We start from the raw sequence: 18,869 nt of genomic DNA, 5'->3' as shown, positions 1-18,869 counted from the left end.
ATGGCAATAGTGAGAAGTTAACATGGTCTGGGTGGTGGGAATACTTGATGATGGACGCTGGATCCTGCTTTCCTGGGACTGCGCTCCATAGTGGGAGAGCTTCATCCATTTTGGACTGGGCCAGATCCACTACTTTTTGTGGGACTTTCTGTTCAAAGGCATTAGTGTTTTCATTCCAGGCAGTGACATAACCAGTCAATACACGCTCCACCACACATATGTAGACGTTTGTAAAGGTTTTCGATGACATGCCAATTCTTCATAAACTTCTAAGGAAGTAGAATCACTGTCGTGCTTTCTTAGGACAGATCCTCTGAAATGATAACACTGAGGAATTTAGAGTTGCTGACCCTCTCCATCTCTGATCCCCCGATGAGGACTGGCTCATGGACCTCGGTTTCCTCCTCCTGAGGTCAATATTCATTTCCTGCTATTGAGTGAGGGGTTGTTGTTGTGGCACCATTCAGCCAGATCTTCCATCACCAATTGGAATTGAATTGGTTTATTACTGTCACATATACCTACATACAGAGATTGTCTTGCAGACTGTTCACACAGTTCAGATCATTACATGGTGCATTGAGGTAGAACAGGGTAAATCAATAGCAATACAGAATAAGTTGTTGTAATAATTACAGGGAAGCGCAGTGCAGGTAAACAATAAGGTGCAAAATCAAAACAAGGTAGATTGTGAGGTCAGGAGTCCATCTTATCATACTTGGGAACTATTTAATGGTCTTATATCAGCAGGGTAGAAGCTGTCCTTGACTAGGGGCTACAGCAATTTTATGTTGACATCCAATATTCTTCAGAATTGTTCTAGATTTCAAATGGTTCAAATGGTTTCATTTTTTATCAGAGAATGTATACAGTATACAATGCAAAATACTTGTCTTTGCCGACATCCATGAAAACAGAACCCTAGAAGAATGAACGACAGAAAAACGTTAGAACCCCAAAGCCCCCGCTCCCCCTCCCGGCGCAAGCTTCAGCAATGCATCAACCGCCCCCCCACCACCTGTTTCAGCAAAAGCGTGAGCGCCCACCACCCAAAAAACAGCAGCAAAGCCCCCAGAGAGAGATCGTGATCTGAAGTCAACAAGAACTATTGTTGACATGCCACAGGCTCTCTCTCTCTCACTAACAAAGGATAGAGAGAAGTCACCCATTTCACAGCAAAAGGGTAGACTAACAGTCACTGTTACGATGTTACAGTCTGCCACATTACTCTCTGACTCGAAAATCGGCAGCAAACTCTCCCTACCATCAAGAGAAAGAGAGAGAGAGTGATGGCCTGATAACAGAAACCCCCATCCACCATCCACTGCATCAAAATGCTGATGTTTCTTCTCCCGCGACACCTTAGTGTGCAATACCAGCCTGGCAAGGCCACACCCTGGAGGCATCACCTTCCAAACCGTGCCTGGAGAATGTCGGAAAACAGCCAGTCCGTGAGCTCCAATAGCGGAAACTCATTCGCCGTGAAAAACCACAGTTTTGAGTGCCGTTGCAGATCAGGGACCTCGATAGAACCCCAGCCACCTTGAAAGAGAAAAAAGAGAGATTAAAGGGAGGACTTTAAGCTGCTTTCTCCTCTTTTCGAGAAGGCTGGGGTTCTAGGAAGTGGATGAGCATAATTTTCCTTGCATCTTGTTTTCGGATTCAGCTAAGTGGCTATTTGTAGCTTGGTTGGACTTGATGGATTTAGTTACACAGGGGATTTTGAGCCCTCTTGAGAAATGTTCACAGTACCATTATCTCATTTTAAAGAAAACTGACTCTTAAACAATGTTTGGCAGTGAGGGAAACAGCCAAAGAAGAAGTAATACCATTAAAGCCTCTTAAGAAATTATAATAAAAGCTTGAAAAGACTGATAGGATTTCCACAGAAATATGCCTTATTCATGAATGTGTTTGTTTTAATTTGCATTTTTAAGGAATTGTGGCATAATCTTGATGTTAACTTTTTTGTTATTACTGCATTTTTTTTAAAAGATCCATCTATTTTGAGCTCAGACGCATAAAGAGCACAAGATGTGATATTGAAATAATTCGTCCTGGAGATGGCACAACATAGTGGGCCCTAGAGCTGAAGGACATGTACTGTTCAATGAAATTGTGCTCTTACATTAGGGATTGTGTTAAAGCTGTTTAAAAAGAACATTATCAGGATTATAAGTACAAAGGGTACCACGCCTGCTGTAACGTTCTCCACTGACTTGGAGAGTCATCATCATGAGAATGTTTCTTTGGGAGGCAGCTTTCTCCAACAGTTGGAACAGTGCTGCTGGCATTGTGCGTGAGAAATCTCAGCAGGGGAATTAATTGGTGTAGCCTGAAGATTGTATCATTAGATCAGGAAGCCCAGCAATGTTAGGCCAAGAGGAAGCCTTCTCCCCAAGTATTGACAGTGTGCAGTAAACCACGGCGTGGCAGAGACCACCTACTGCAACCAGGAACGATCCTGAGTCCAGGAGGCTGACTGCAGTGGCAGCCCTGAGAGTACTGAGTGAGGGCTGTTCTGCAGAAGAGTCTTGTTTGTATTGGAATTGATTCATTATTGATATTGGTTTTTATAGAGCCACACAGTAATGTAGCAGCTAATGTTACACTTTACAGTGCCAGCTGTAAGATCGGAGTTCAATTCCCACCGCTGTCTGTAAGGAGTCTATACTTTCTCCCTGTAACCATGTGGGTTTCATCTGGGTGCTTTAGTTTCTTACCACTTTCCAAAGATGTACGGGTTAGGGTTAGTAAGCTGATCTATGCTGATGTCAAAAGCATGGTGACACTTGTGGGCTGCCCCCAGCGCATCCTCAGACTCAGCTGGTTGTTGACACAAAATGATGCACCTCGCTGTATGCTTCAATGTTTCAATGTACACATTACAAATAAAGCTAATCTGTCATCTTGTCACATGTACCAAGGTAGAGCAAAAAGCTTTTATCTTGTCTGACATCCAGACAAGATCATGCCAGACAGCCTGCACAGATATTGCTCCCAGAAGTCTAGATATCAGCTCGTACCTCTGTAAACCCTGACTCAACAAGGTTCTTGGAGATGAACTCCTTTATTTGACCTCACATCTTTAATGAAAATTCACTGGCACACAGCACAAACCATTGCTCCACATGGTAGAACATTAGATTTTATTTTTACTCGGCCTTTAACAGTCTGACCATTTTACTTATTACTATTAAATGGAAAAGCCTCAACAAGCTCATAATGGCCCAGAATTTTTCTTCCTGGTGGCAATTTCCTCAGAAGTTTTCATGAACATGTAAGTCATAAAGCTGTCCTCAGTCACTTGCCACACACAAATAATGCTGGAGGTACTCAGCAGGCCAGGCAGCATTGATGGAAAAGAATATTGTCACTGTTTTGGGCCGAGACCCTTCAGCAGGACTGGAGGAGAAAAAGCTGAGGAGCAGATTTGAAATGTGGGGGGAGGAGAGAGAGAAACACCAGATGATGGGTGAAACCTGGAGGGGGTGGGGATGAAGTAAAGAGCTGGGAAGTTGATTGGTGAAAGAGACAGAAGGCCATGGTAGGAAGAAAAGGGGGAGGAGCACCAGAGGGAGGCGATGGGTGGGCGAGCAGATAAGGTGAGAGAGGGAAAACAGGATGGAAAATGGTGAAGGAGAGTGGGGGGGGGGGTGGCGTTGTGGGCATTACCGGAAATTACCACACATCAACTCCCTCTGGTGCTCCTTCCCCTTTTCTTCCTTCCATGGCCTTCTGTCTCTTTTACCAATCAACTTCCCAGATCTTTTCTTCATCCCTCCCCCCTCAGGTTTCACCCATCACCTTGTGTTTTTCTCTCCCCCCTTCTCCCCACCTTTTAAATCTACTCCTCAGTTTTTATCCTCCAGTCCCGATGGAGGGTCTCGGCCCGAAACACTGACTGTACTTTTTTCCATAGATGCTGGCTGGCCTGCTGAGTTCCTGCAACACGAGGAAATCTGCAGATGCTGGAATTTCAAGCAACACACATAAAAAATGCTGGTGAACGCAGCAGGCCAGGCAGCATCTCTAGGAAGAGGTACATTCGACGTTTCGGGCCGAGACCCTTCGTCAGGACTAACTGAAAGAAGAGATAGCGAGAGATTTTAAAGTGGGAGCATTGTGTGTGTTGTCTTGGGTTTCCAGCACCTGCAGATTTTCTCTTGTTTCTCAATGGCTTGCCAGTATTTTCTAGAGACCAGTGTGGGAGTATGAAATTGCAGCAAATTCCTAGCACGAAGGGGGAGGAATCTGCACTGGTATAGAGTCCTTGGAAATTATCAACTCATTTTTTGTTGTTGAGACGATCTGGAAGTGCATTAAGATACTGTAGCTTTTATTTAAACTTTTAACTTAGTAAATACATGTGAATATTTTCAAAAGTTTGAATTATTTTTAAAGCTTTAATAGTTTGAATTATTCAGATGATCAGAATCAATCACAATGTTTCTGTACTTGTCACTGTGTGGGAGCAGTTTTTGTTGTACAACATCCTACACAGGGACATACAGGAGAATGATGGGCAGCAGGCCTGGGTGACCTCACCAGTAATAAATAATTATGGTCCATGCATCTGTATATACACACACACACACACACACACACACACACACACACACACACAAACACACACACACACATACACACACACACACACACACACACACACACACACGCACTCACCCCTACCACCCCTTCTTGAAATCGCTCCCACTGATCACGTGACTCTTGACAAACCCATGCCTCTCTAAATAATGATTGATCAACCCCCACCTCCCTTCTTTAAGAATCAATCATCAACCCGCCACCCATCCCTCACCTTAGATTTACTGTTGAAGACAGATCACAGTCTCGAACAACATTAACAATGCCCCTCCTACCATTCTCACACCCCGATGCAGATCATTTCCCCTCCACCCCAGCTGCAACACTGTCACCATCAATTCTCCGCAATGACCCTCTCTAAAACCCCCTCTACCACCCTACTGTCTCTCTCACTCCCACTCCCGGGCATCAGACAGATCCAGGCCTGGACTTTGCCCCAGCCCTGGCCCAGTACCTGTACTGATAGCTGTGTGTGTTCTACACTGGCGCAAGGTCAGTTCATAGCTCCCAGAGCCTGGAGCCACTGAGAAATTTCCAGCCAATAGTATTTTCATTAATAGTGTATAAGTTCATTAAAGTAACCATCAGTGATAATATATAATGTATAATATATATATATTTGACATGAAAATTGCTGTCATAGTCTAACTCGTTTTCAGTGTTGGAAGGACCCCTAGTGTATGAGTTGCACAGCATTTTATGTATTTAAGATTCAAGATAAAATATTGTTTATTGTCATACTTCAGTACACAAGTGTAAAGGAGAATGAAACGATTGTTACTCCAGATATGGTGCAGAATAAAAATCATAATCAGTATTAAAAAAACCCCAGTAAAACACAATGCTTGGGGGACGATGGGTGCTGAAGGGTTGTGGAGAGGACTGGCTGATGTGGACATAGTGGTGGTGAGCGGTGCTGGGCGTGGCTTCATGGAAGGAGGTACTGATCAGCTCGACAGCCTGGGAGAATTAACTGGCTTTTGAGTCTGGTGGTCCTGGTGTGGATGTCGCGGAGCCTCTTCCCCGGTGGGAGTGGGACAAACAGTCCCTAAGCAGGGTGGGTGGGATCCCTTGTGATATTGCCGGCCTTCTTCCAGCACCTGTCCTTGATGGTGTGTCGGCCGGTGCCGGTGATGCTCTGGGCAGTGCTGGCTGCCCCCTGTACAGCCCTCCTGTCCGCCGCCAGGCAGTTTCCATTCCACGCAATGATGCAGCAGTTTAGGATGCTCTCGATTGCACATCTGTAGAAGGTTGTATCTGGTGACACATAGATACTTTGATAATAAATTTACTTTGAACTTCAGGAGCAATTACATCAATCTGGCACAACGTGGAGGTCGGCATCATCACAGGGTGCACTATCTCAGTGACACTGTTCTCCCTCGCCATGAACATCCTCACTAAGTCTGCTGAACCAGAGCGCAGAGGGCCCAGAACAAATTCTGTTCAATAGCAAACACCTGTCAGGGCATTCATGGATGACCTCACAGTCACCACAGAATCAGTCCCAGGCTGCCAGTGGATTCTGCAGGGGCTCGAAAAGCTGGTGGAGTGGGCCCGGATGCGTTTCAAACCAGCCAAATCAAGATTGACGGTGCTGAGGAAAGGGAAGGTGGAGAACAAGTTCCGGTTCAGCATCACAGGCACAGCCATTCCAACCATCACAGAAAAGCCAGTCAAGAGCTTAGGCAAAGTTTTTGACAGCTCTTTAAGGGACACGACATCCATTCAGATGACCTGCACCGAGTTGGATGGCTGGCTGAAATCTGTGGACGAGTCTGGCCTACTTGGGAAGTTTAAAGCCTGGGTGTATCAGCATGGCATTCTTCCCAGAATCCTGTGGCCCCTCCTCGTCTATGCAGTTCCGATCTTGATAGTTGAAACCTTAGAGAGGAGGGTTAGCAACCACCTCAGGAGATGGCTGGGGCTGCCAAAGAGCCTGAGCAGCATCGCACTCTGTGGACACCACAACAAACTGCAACTGCCCTTCAAATCCTTGGAGGAAGAACTCAAGGTAACAAGAGCCAGAGAAGTGCTACAGTATAGGGACTCAAGTGATCCAAAGCTGGCTAGAACAGGGATCCAAGTAAGTACTGACAGGAAGTGGAGGGCAGAGGAAGCTGTTCAGGAGGCAGAGGCAAGGCTGCGTCACAGGGGGCTGGTGGGAGTGGTCACACAAAGCCGAGCTGGGCTAGGATCCTTTTCAACTCCCCAAATGGACACCAGAGGGAAGGAAAGGCATCGTCTAGTTCAGGAGGAGGTGAGGGCAGTCGTGGAGGAGATGAGAGCCTGCAAGGCTGTGGGAATGAAGCAACAGGGAGCTTGGACAAGATGGGAGAATGCGGTTGAGAGGAAAGTGACCTGGGCTGAGCTTTGGAAAGCCAAACCACACTGCATCCAATTTCTCATCCAGGCAGTGTACAATGTGCTTCCAAGCCCATCAAACCTGCACACATGAGGCAAGGCAGAGTCATCTGCGTGCCCAGTGTGCTCCAAGCGAGGAACCCTGGAGCACATCCTCAGCGGCTGCGCAAGGGCACCTGGTGAGGGGCGGTGCCGATGGAGGCATGATCAGGTCCTGAAGACTATCACTGAAGCCGTCAGCGCAGGAGTTGAGTGGGCGAAGCAGTCCCGACCCTCCAAGCAGACCATTGCCTTTATCAGAGCTGGGGAGCAGCCAATACCTGCCAAAAGGACATCTGCAGGCATTCTGACCTCTACAAGGGACTGGCAGCTGTTGGTGGACCTCAAAGGGCAGCTGAAGTTCCCCAATCATATCGCAGCCACCACGCTGCGACCAGACATTGTCCTAGTGAGTCTACTAAGCAAGTGGTGCTGCTGGAGCTGACAGTTCCATGGGAAGATAGCTTTGACGAGGCCTTTGAAAGGAAGCTCTCCAAGTATGCAGGACTGGTCAGCAACTGTCAGCAGGCTGGATGGAGAGCGAGGTGACTCCCAGTGGAGGCTGGTTGTAGGGGATTCGCAGCCCATTCCTCAGCTAGAGCCTTTAGCAATCTGGGCATCGAGGGAGAGGGGAAGAGGAGAGCCATCCGCAGTACCACTGATGCGGCAGATTGGGCCTCAAGATGGCTGTGGCTCAAAAAAGGGGAGCCATGGAGTCATAAGTAGCTAGCCATCTGGACAGAAGCTGGGGTCTTATCAGCCCTGGCTGGGTCACCTGGAGGAGGTTGTATGATGTTGAAAGACCCGAAACACCTGATGATTCCAGGAACATCACTGAAGATGTGTCCAGAGGCATCAGTAGATGTATGTACACAGAACTTAAACCTATGACCTTTACTCCTAGTCTCACCCAGCCTGAGGGGACAATGCCTTCATGCATTCGCCCTGTCTACACACTGATGCTAAGGTACCTCACATTACACTGACGTGTGAGGGAGATCACTGGCTTTCTCAGGACGATGTAAAACAGAGGCATTTTATTTCCTTTTGCCAGTGGTAATTGTGCATTTAATATATCAGTAATACTTGAACAGTAACGTAAATATGTTGTTGATTAAGCATTCTTTGTTTAAATAATTCATTATGGGTTATATGTAAAAATAGGTAAATGGTATACAGTACTTCCTTTTGCCACCACCTCATATGTGTACATCTTGCTAGAAGTAAAAACTAAGAATGTACATGAGATATCCCCGGCTCTCTGGTATTTTTATTTCGATTAGTTTTTATGATTTGGAGTTACAATACATAACCGTCATCAGTCAGAGTGAGCACAACGTTCTGCACCGATTGCACTTCCCTGATCTACAGAGCCATCCGGAGCAAGACTGGGGTAATTACCCGGGCAACCTCCCGGCCACTGCCAGTCTGCCCCTGGAATACGGGAACAAGCATGACACTGGCTGAGCTTGTGGAGCAGACACGCACTGCAGCGCTGTAGTCCGAACATCGACAGAAGCTGTACCGAATGTGGTGAATAAGGTGACCACGTATAGAACGCAAGAAAGGATGTTCCACCTCTGAACCAAAACAACACAGGCAGAGGAAGGAAGGTTCGTACAGCCCTCTGTGCCTGCTCGGCTCTTCAATAACACCTTCATATCCATAAGCAGGAAGACTACTCTATCCTAATAATTTGGGCTCAGATCACTTGACAAAAGGCCAGTGTCCAGCTCATGAAATTATGCAGGCAATCCAAAGCCAAGAGTTAGCAATATATGTTATTTTTCACCATATCAAGCTGTTCCCCTCTCACTTCCAAATCAGGTTTATTATCACTGACCTATGTTATGAAATTTTTTGCTTTGCAGCAGCAATACATTATAATACTATAAAAATATTACTATAAGTTACAATAAGACAATAAGAAATATATATATATAAAAAAATAATGCAGAAAGCTTTTTTCACTGTCGCTGTTACTGTGTGATCCAGAATCTCCAGGGGGGAAGGCCCCGAGTCCTCGGCTTTGCTTGTTGCTCGGCGGCCGGGGCGGGGTCGAAGCGCTCGGCAGAGGATGGTGCTCGGTGCTCGGTGTCGAAGGGCTGGTCGGAGGCTAGAAGTTTTCGGACAGACTCAGATTTGGCTGTGGTCGGTTGATTCCAATGCCTCGACAGTTGTCTGTGCCCAGAGGTTTATGGCAGAGAGAGTTTCTCCCTTCTGCCGCCTGCTATCGGGGAATATCAGGAGTCGATCGGAACCTTGAGACTTTATTTTTACCGTTCCCATGGCCTGCTCTTTATCAAATTATGGTATTGCTTTGCACTGCTGTAACTATATGTTATAATTATGTGGTCTTGTCAGTGTAGTCTTTGGTTTGTCCTGTTTTTTTTGTGATATCACCCTGGAGGAACATTGTATCATTTCTTAATGCATGCATTTCTAAATGACAATAAATGAGGACTGAGTGTCCTCATAATCTAAAAAAAAAGTGAGCAAAATATTGTGGTGGTGTGTCATGGACCATTCAGAAATTTAATAGTGGAGCTGAAGAAATTGATCCTACAACACTGAGTGTGCGTCCTCAGGCTCCTGCACTTTCTTCCTGATGGCAGTAATGAGAAGAGGCTCCTTAATGATGGATGCTGTCTTCTTGAGCACCCTTCCGAAAATATCCTCGATGGTAGGGAGGCCAGTGCCCATGACTTAGCTGGGTAAGTCAACAACCCCATGGTATTCTTAAAGATTAGCCATTGTAATATTAAGGGAACAGGAACAAAGTAGTTAAATTATTGAGCTAGCAACGCAGAGACCTGGACATCAATAGACACAAGGTCAAATTCCAGCACATTTGGGAAATTTAAAAATCAGTTAATTAAATAATCCTCAGTTACCTGTCCAAGCTACTATAAATCATTGGTCTCAAGGACAAAAGTGGCAAGGACACACCAATAACTGCAAGTTCTCCCCCAAATTACACAGTATCCTGACTTGGAAGTAGGTTGCTTTGTTGATTATAACTGAGCTGGTAACTGCTCTCTCACTCAGAGTTCAGCGTTTGCGAATGACGCTCACTGCTAACTTGAAAGATAAAGATGGATGGATAATAACTGTTATCCTTGCAAGTCACTCCCTTATTTTATTTTACATCCTGGGGGAGGGGATGCTCACTGCACAACTAAAGAACTTCTGTTCGTAATATTGATCTTCTCTGTACCTCTCATATGTCGACAAGATTTACATTATGCCAGCAGAGTATCATTTTTTTTCTTCTCCCAATGTCCCAAGAAGGAGTTGAGTGACGTTTACACAGGTTCTCCTCCAAATTCATCATAGTAACTACCCTTCCCACCATTGAGGACATCTTCAAAAGGCGGTATCTCAAAAAAGGAGTGTCCTTTCCACCCAGGACATGCCCCCTTCTCATTACTGCCATCAGGGAGGAGGTATGGGAGCCTGAAGACACACGTTCAAAGTTTCAGGAACAGCTTCTTCCCTTCCGCCATCAGATTTCTGAACGGCCTATGAACCCATGAACACTTCCTCAGTATTTTGCTCATTTTTTACTTTTATTATATTTTAAAAATTTATAGCAATTTTAATGTAATGCCTTGTACCACTGCCACAGAACAAAAAAATCGTGACATAGGTTAGAGATAATAAACCTGATTCTGATTCTGGGCTGCAGCCCCAGCAGGCAGTGAGGGCATGGAAGGTCGAGACAGTGATCTTTCCCCACAGTGTGTCCCTCAGCACGTCACCCACAACTGTGACGTGTGCCCGTTGGCAGCGTTCGTTCTGCAGATGACTGCTTACACTGCCAGTCAGATTCATTAATTTGTCACACATACCGTACATCGACACATACAGTGAAGCTGTCAAAGTAAATTTATTACCAAAGTATGTACTGACCTGAGATTCCTTTTCTTGCAGGCATTTACAGGAAAGTAAAGAAATGGAATAGAATTTATGGAAAAAAACTGTACATACAGTAATAAAGACAGACAAACTATCAATGTGCAACAGAAGGTAAATCGTGCAAGTGATAAAGAAAGAAAGTAATAACAGTGGGAATGTGAGTTGTAGAGTCCTTGAAAGTGAGTCTGAAGGTATTGAAGTCTGTTCAGCATTGACGTTATCCGTGCTAGCTCAGGAGCCTGATGGTTGAGAGGTAGTAACTGTTCCTGAACCTACTGGTGCAGAACCTAAGGCAGCAGCGAGAAGAGAGCATGGCCTGGATGGTGGGGATCCTTTCTGATAGGCATTCTTTCCTGCATCAGTGCTCAGCGATGGGGAATGCCTTTCCTGGGCAGCATCATCACTTTTTGTTGACTTTTCTGGTCCTGGGCATTGGTATTTCCATACTAGGCTGTGTCACAACCAGTCAGGATATCTTCCTCTGTGTATCTTCTATGAGACTGGCAAGTTTCAAGCAGACCAAAGTACAAACCTTCATCATGCTGACGGTTTTCCAACAGAAGTTGGTGTTTGTTCCTGGAACTTTGTGTAGAGCACAAAATCCTAAGTAAGACTGCTATGCTGAATGAACCTCAACAACATCACAGCTTCTTTCTCAGGATCTTCTTGGCAAACACAAACTCTAAGTGGAAGCGAATGATCACCTTGAGGACAGTGTACCAGTGGAACTGAGACTCTGGATGTACATGAAGTATCTGACAGAGAGGCCTTTCTCAACACCAGACAAGCAAGGTGTTGGTTCTTGTTTGAAAGTTCTCTTAATTAAGCATTCTGCCATTTGACCATGAAAGGCAACTCAAAGAAAAATCCAGCAGGCTCCGTATGTTGCTGCTAATTGGTTCATGTGGTTTCACATAGCTATGCTGCTGACCTGAGAAGGCGAATGGAGTCAAAGGACAACCTGTCCAAATAGAAGATAATAATAATAATAAAAATATTAATAGTAACAAATTATTACTCAGGTAAATAGGTACATGGGTTGCATGTTGGAGGGGTATGGTTGGGTCTCTGCTTCAAGAAGATGCAAGCATTCTTTAGACTGTCCTGCTGTTGAATACAAGAGTAAAGGGATTGTAATTTCATTGTGAAGATGAACAGCCAAAGATGTCAGTGCGAAGGGACGGGACAAAGGTAAGAAGACAAGAATCTGGTGGGGCAAAAGCAGGGTGAAACAATGGGTCTGCCCAAATAGTTTTGTTTATGGATCTCACAGCCCATCTCATTGCACTTCACCGTTTGCCTGCACTGCACTTTCTCTCTACTGTAACACTTTATCCTGTGCTCTGCTGTTGTTCATCCGAGAAGGAACAGCAACTTTCGAAGCCAACAGATGTGCAGAATTAGAGGAAAAGAGAAGAAAATGGAAAGAGAGGCAGCAACAACCAAAGCCCGATCTGCCATCTGGAACTACCTGTCCTGAATGTGGAAGAACTTTCAAAGCCAAGATTGGACTCATAAGCCACTTGAGAGCCCAGAAGTAGATCAACAGAACAAAGACCATCATCCTCGACCTCGAGGGATAACCACAACGACGACGACGACAATTGTTTTACCTTGTACTACTCAATGCACCATTGTGATGAATTAATCTGTAGAGACGGCATGCAAAGTAAGCTCCTCACTCTACCTCAGTACCTGCGACAATAACAAACCAGTTTACCAGCTGGAGCAGGAGGCAGAGATGGGCTGAGACACTGCAAGGCTAGAAGCAGTGAAGGGAAGAGCTCACTAGGAAATGAGGTCTGTGACATCTGGGATACGGTGGCCTTGATGGTGGGGTCACAGTTCAGAGCAGGTATCAGGATGTGTCTCTGCAAGCTAAAGATCAGTCCATCAGCTCTCAATGGCACCAGCTTTGTCACCAAGGTTTGATGATGAGATTGATGAGAATTTACAGTGAGTAAGGAGTGGGCAGATCAAGGTGTTCTACAACCCAACAGCTGTGAGCAGTGAGTCATTCCAGGGAGAGTTAAAGGCTGTGGAACAGGAATTTTGGAGACAGGAGCAAGATGTGCAGTAAAGACTCTGGGTCAAATCATGGGCACAGAGGTAGAGACAGTGGAAGAAGTTCGGGGTCCTGCCATCATCTAGTCTGGGGTAGATATCGAGGACTGAAGCAGAGACAGTGGAAGAAGTTCAAGCCTGGAGTGCAGGGTCCTGATATCATCTAGTCTGGGGCTAGATATCGAGGATTGAAGCAGAGACAGTAGAAGAAGTTTGACCCTGGAGTTCGAGGTCCTGTTGTCATCTGGTCCATGGGTCAATACCGAGAACGGAAGCCTCAGGGTTGATTGCAGGTCCAGAGGTCAAAGCCCGATGGCCAAAGCTTGGAAACTAGAGACTGAAGGCCAGGAAGCTGGTCCTGGAGTTGAAGGACTGTCGCATGTGTGGCTGGGTGAGAGGGAGGAAAGCAGTTTGGTTTGTGTTGTTATTTTTGTTGTGTTCCATCTTGTTGTCTTCTGTTTCATTGTGTTCTATGTTGATCTGCTGGGCACTGGAGGCATATGTTGGTGCCAGAATTTGTGGTGACACCAGCACATCTCTAGGTGTGTTTGTTGTAACTCAAACAACACATTTCACTAAATGTTTTAATGTACACATGATAGATAAATAAATAATCTGAATCTGAAAATAGTTTAACATCATGTTAGGCTCAAAAATGAACAGGGATTGGATCTTCATGGTCTTACTTGAATGGTACCACAAAATATTTTACACTCATTTTAAGGTGCAAATGGAATTGAATTTCTCAACCTTCAAAGGACGACACTGGATTTCAGTACCCCTCTCCTTCACCATTCCCCATTCCCATTTTTCTCTCTCTCTCACCTTATCTCCTTACTTGTTCATCACCTCCCTCTGGTGCTCCTCCTCCTTTTCTTTCTTCCATCGCCTTCTCTCCTCTCCTATCAGATTCCCCCTTCTCCAGCCCTGTATCTCTTTCACCAATCAACTTCTCGAAGTTTCACCACTCTCCACCCCCCCCCACCTCCCGGTTTCACCTTTCACCTTGTGCTTCTTCCTCCCACTCCCTCCACCTTCTAACTCTGATTCCTCATCCGTTTTTTCCCAATTCTGATGCAGGCTCTCGGCCTGAAGTGTTGACCGTACTCTTTTCCATAGATGCTGCCTGGCCTGCTGAGTTCCTCCGGCATTTTGTGTGTGTTGCTTGGATTTCGTTTCTGCATTGATTATGCAGTAAAATCCATATGGTCAAGTGTAAGGCTTAAATCCATGATTACCTCATTTAGGGACAGAGGAATTAACCCTGGTCCATCAGGAAGAAGGTACAGGAGCCTCAGGACTCACTCCACCAGGTTCAGGAACAGTTATTACCCCTCAATCATCAGGCTCTTGGACCAGTGGGGATAACTTCATTCAACTACACTTGCCCCATTATTGAACTGTTTCCACAACCTATTGACTCACTTTCAAGGGCTCTTCATCTCATGTTCTTAATATTTTTCACTTATTTAATTATTATTATTTTGTAGTTTTTTTTGTACTTGAACAGTTGTTGCCTTTGGTTGTTTGTCCCTTTGGTGCAGTTTTCCAGTGATTCTATGGTGTTTCTTTGTATTTACGGTGAATGCCCCCAAGAAAACAAATCACAGCGTTGTATATGGTGACATCTATGTACTTTGATAATAAATTTACTCTGAACTTTAATGGTAATGTGTAATTTCACTGCAGCTCAGATTGTGCAGCCTGTCAATGTGAAAATGAACCAATGATCTCACAGTGACATCCTGTGAGTGAAGCGAGCAATCGCAGGAATCGCAAGGTCACAGCGAAGTGCTTTATCTGTTGAGAAAGTTAGATCTGAATACTTAGTTACAGTAAATCTCTCAAATATGTCAGGTGTCAGTACATTTGCAAAGAGTTATCCTGTAATTTAACATCTCGTTATGATTCTTAGTAAAATATTATATCAAATTGCAACATCAATTGCACCATTTAGGGGAAGTTTGATAAGTACATGGATGGGAGGGCTGTGATCCAGGTGAGGGTTGATGAGACTCAGCAAAGTAACAGTTCAGCATGGGCTAGATGAGCCAAAAAGCCTTTTTCTGTGCTGTACTGCTCTATGACTCCATCGTTCTAAAAACAAACCAAACTAAAGAAAGAAATAAAGCACCTCTGGATTTTCCAGTGTTCTGAGAATTTTCTCTTGGAAATACAGTTTATTCATAATATATGTAATGAACTAAGAAAAGACTTCCTCAAAAATCAATTCAATGCATTCTCTTACAATGTGTCAACACCACGTGTTTCCTCCATAAACATTGCATCTGTAAGATGTTTGGGATGCGGTCACACCGGCCTCAGCCCTTCAGTGTCCAGTGGCAGATGGACCCCAGTTCCCGGACCTTTCACATGGGACCTTTGCAGAGGTTAGAACATAAAACCATAGAAATCTACAGCATATTACAGGCCCTTTGGCCCACAATGTTGTGCCGACCACAACATTATGTCGGTTCTGAGAGTTGAAGTAGTTCCGGCTCAGTTCACGGGTTATGGTCCGTGACCCAGCAAAGTCTGCTGTCCAAGAGTGCATCATCAATCAGTGTTGCCCATCCTAAAGGTGACCCGGCCTCCGCTCCAGGAACAATCGGCGCAGCCTTTATCAGAGGACTCAATCAATTCAATGCTATTTGCTTCTTACAGCTCTTCCCAAAGCTTTAGCTTCCAAATGACAGGAGAATGAGATGACTAACTGGTTGAACCTGCAACTTGCAACACTGAAGAGTACAGCCCTGTACAGGCCCTTCAGTCTACAGTTTTGTACCAACCTTTTTACCAATTCCAAGGTCAATCTAATCCTTCCCTCCCACACACCCCTTCGTTTGTCTTTCATCTATGTGCCTGGATGATGTGCATGAAAGATAAGGGAAACGATAATCATTGGATTCGTATCAAAGTCTCTTTTCAAAGTAGAACAATAATATTACCAACTAATCAAAGAAAGTTTTACGATCATCTACAGCAACAAAATTCCAAAAGCACTACAAGGACTTCACCAGGATTTTACAGTTTTTACAAACCATAAACCTCTATGTGCTAATTTTGGTGAATACATCATCCAGAGTACAGAAAAGGACATTTGGCTCCTCCTACATTGCCTCTACTCCAAGACCAATAATACAAACTCAGTAACTGAGCAGTTAAATAAAGACAAAAACTGAACTCATAGTCACATCAGCTTTCACTGAAGCATCTACTGAGGAGATTGGGCCTTAACTTAAAACAACCACAAAACCAAGACTCCCTGCCAACCGTTAACGCCCATGTCAATACTTTGAAAAACACGAACATGAGGTGACGCCTGAAGAAGGCAGCATGCAACACAAAAGACCCTCACCACCCGAGACATGTCCTCTTCTCATTACTACCAGTAGGGAGGAGGTACAGGAGCCTGAAGAACCACATTCAACAATTTAGGAACAACTTCTTCCCCTCTGCCATCACATTTCTGAATGATTCATGAACCCATGAACACTATCTCATTATTCCATTCTTTTGCACTATTCACTTGTATTTGTAATTTATAGATGTTCCTGTCTTTGCAATACACTGCCGCCATCATATGTCAGTGATGATAAATCAGATTCTGATCAGGATTCTGTCACTTCCCACTGCATAAGAAGCATCATTCAGCAACAGCAGATTTCAGTGATAAAATCCACAATATCCTTCGGCACACCAACACAGCCTCTGGCACCTAAGGTAAAGATTAAAACCTCAATCTGGCACAGAGCTCATAATATACTGGGGAGCAGTGACCCTGCTTTTCCAACACCAGCATTAAGCCAGCAAGTCAGAAGTTCCCTATTTCCTTTTCCTCTACTTTCTGGTCACATTTGCTACCCTCCAATCCACAAGATCAATTCCAGGACCTAGAAGATTCTCAAAACTGACAGCTGGAGTACTTCTACAGCCAGCTCTTTCAACATTATACAGTGCAGATCATCAGCTCTGGTTTTTAGCATCACCAACCATTATCATTCGTTTTTTTACTAATTTCCTTCTGCTCTTCATTCTCAGTAGGTCATTGGTTTCTTGCATCTTCTTCCATAATAACAGACACAATATAATTGTTTGATTCCTCTCCCGTTTTCTTTATTCATTCAGAGATACAGCACAGTAACTGGCCCACTAGCCTGCACTGTCCAATTACACTCATGTGAGTATTTAACCTACTAATCCGTGCGTTGCTGGACTATGGGAAGAAACCAGACCACCCAAAGGAAACCCGTGTGATCACAGGGAGAATGTATAAGCTTCTCACAGACAGTGGCAGGAATTGAACCCAGATCACTGGCACTATAATAGCGTTACGCTAACTGCTACACTACCATGTTGCCCCATTTGTTCCTCATTATAAATTTCCCTTGTGTCTATCGTCAAGAGATCTACATTTGCCACTGCTGGATCTTTTTCATGATCCATTTCTAAAATTCTTGCCAGTTTACTTTCATATTCTGACCTGCCTTTTCTTCTATCAGTTTCTTGGTCCCCTTTTGCTGAGCTATAAAACGCTTCTCTAATTTTTCTAGTTAGCCACAGAGAAATAATTTTTTCTTTAGTGTTTTATAAGCTTTAAAGGATTTCCTTTTTTCCACATTGTGCATCACTCTAACCATTGACCGTCCATTTTCATACCTTTCAAGATATTCTTCCATTTACCCACAAGTGACCTTCCTCTTACAGCTTCATACTTTCCTTCCTTTATTTTTAAGAACAGAGCTTTGGAATGAATTACACCTGTTTAAATTTCTATCACCTTAGATTATTCTTTCCTAAGTGGCCCTTTACTAAAATATTATGAATTAATCCTTTCTCATTGCATAATAGCCTTTTCTCTAGTTGGTTTCTTAAAGAACTGATCTAGAAAACCAGCTAGAATACATTCCGTGAATTAGTCCTCCATCTAGTTATTGCTTATTTGACTTGTTCAGTTTTAAGAGCAGATTCCAAATTTCCAGAATTACTGTATTACTGATTATTAGTTCCTTTAAACTCCTGAGTTAATGCTGAGCCCAGTATTGAGCAACTATTGGGTGGCTTATAAATAACTCTTACCACAATTTTCTGCCCTAGACCATTTCTTAGCTTGATTCAAGCTGATTCAAATTCTGTCAAAATAAAGTGAGAATTACTGCTGCCACCATTTATTGATTCCCCTTTGATGACAAGAGCAGTTTAGATTTGTGATAAAAGAAAAATGGACTTTTATTCAAAGTAAATTAGAGAGAATATGCATCAAACTCAGAAGACAAGTGTTTTTATTTTTGTTGCTTTTGCACAGACACACCTAACCTCACCAATGTAAGAAAACAACCTAAGTACCTCAGTTGACTGAACATGGCAATCGTGTTCCCCTGCTGAATGCAGTTCACCAGCAGATTTCCCCTTTGTCTGCTGGAGGAGGTGATGGTTCCTCGGGGAAATGTGGCCAGAGCCAGAAGTGGGGGCTCCACTGCTCAGAGAGAGCAGAGCGGGAGAGGGGACTCGCTAGTATGGGCGACAGACTGATAATCGTTGGCAATTCTTGGGTCGATAGTAAAGAATGAAGACCGAGAGTCAAACAGAAGTGGAGATACAATGGCCAAAGCCTGGGTCTGCCAGTCTGTAGAAGTCCGCTGGGGGAGTGTCTACAAGTTCAAGTCTACTGGAGTCTGGAGATGGTTTGTCCTGCATGGGGGGGGGGGGGGGCGGTGTGTAAGTGTGAGTGTGTGTGTGTGAGAATGTGTGAGAGAATGTGAGTGTGAGTGTGAGAGTGAGTGAGTGAGAATGAGAGTGTGAGAGAGTGAGTGTGTGAGTGTAAGTGTGAGAGTGAGATAGAGGGGGAGAGAGAGAGAGAAAAGGAGAAGATAAGG

General features: G+C 44.4%; 1 protein-coding gene across 1 annotated transcript in view; it reads right to left on the bottom strand.

Moving 5' to 3' along the window:
* Positions 1-1,141: 1,141 nt before the first annotated feature.
* The window catches only part of ythdc2 (YTH domain containing 2), a 115,899-nt gene continuing 98,171 nt past the window's right edge, over positions 1,142-18,869 (bottom strand). Inside the window, exon 33 of the transcript XR_011889512.1 lies at positions 1,142-1,542. The gene's annotated coding sequence lies outside the window, so the exon portion shown is untranslated. The remainder of the gene's footprint in view (positions 1,543-18,869) is intronic.

Source organism: Mobula birostris, chromosome 17 (genome assembly GCF_030028105.1).
Source record: "Mobula birostris isolate sMobBir1 chromosome 17, sMobBir1.hap1, whole genome shotgun sequence".
NCBI lineage: Eukaryota > Metazoa > Chordata > Chondrichthyes > Myliobatiformes > Myliobatidae > Mobula > Mobula birostris.
Note: the sequence above shows the minus strand (reverse complement) of the source record. Positions and strands in the feature narration are given on the sequence as shown.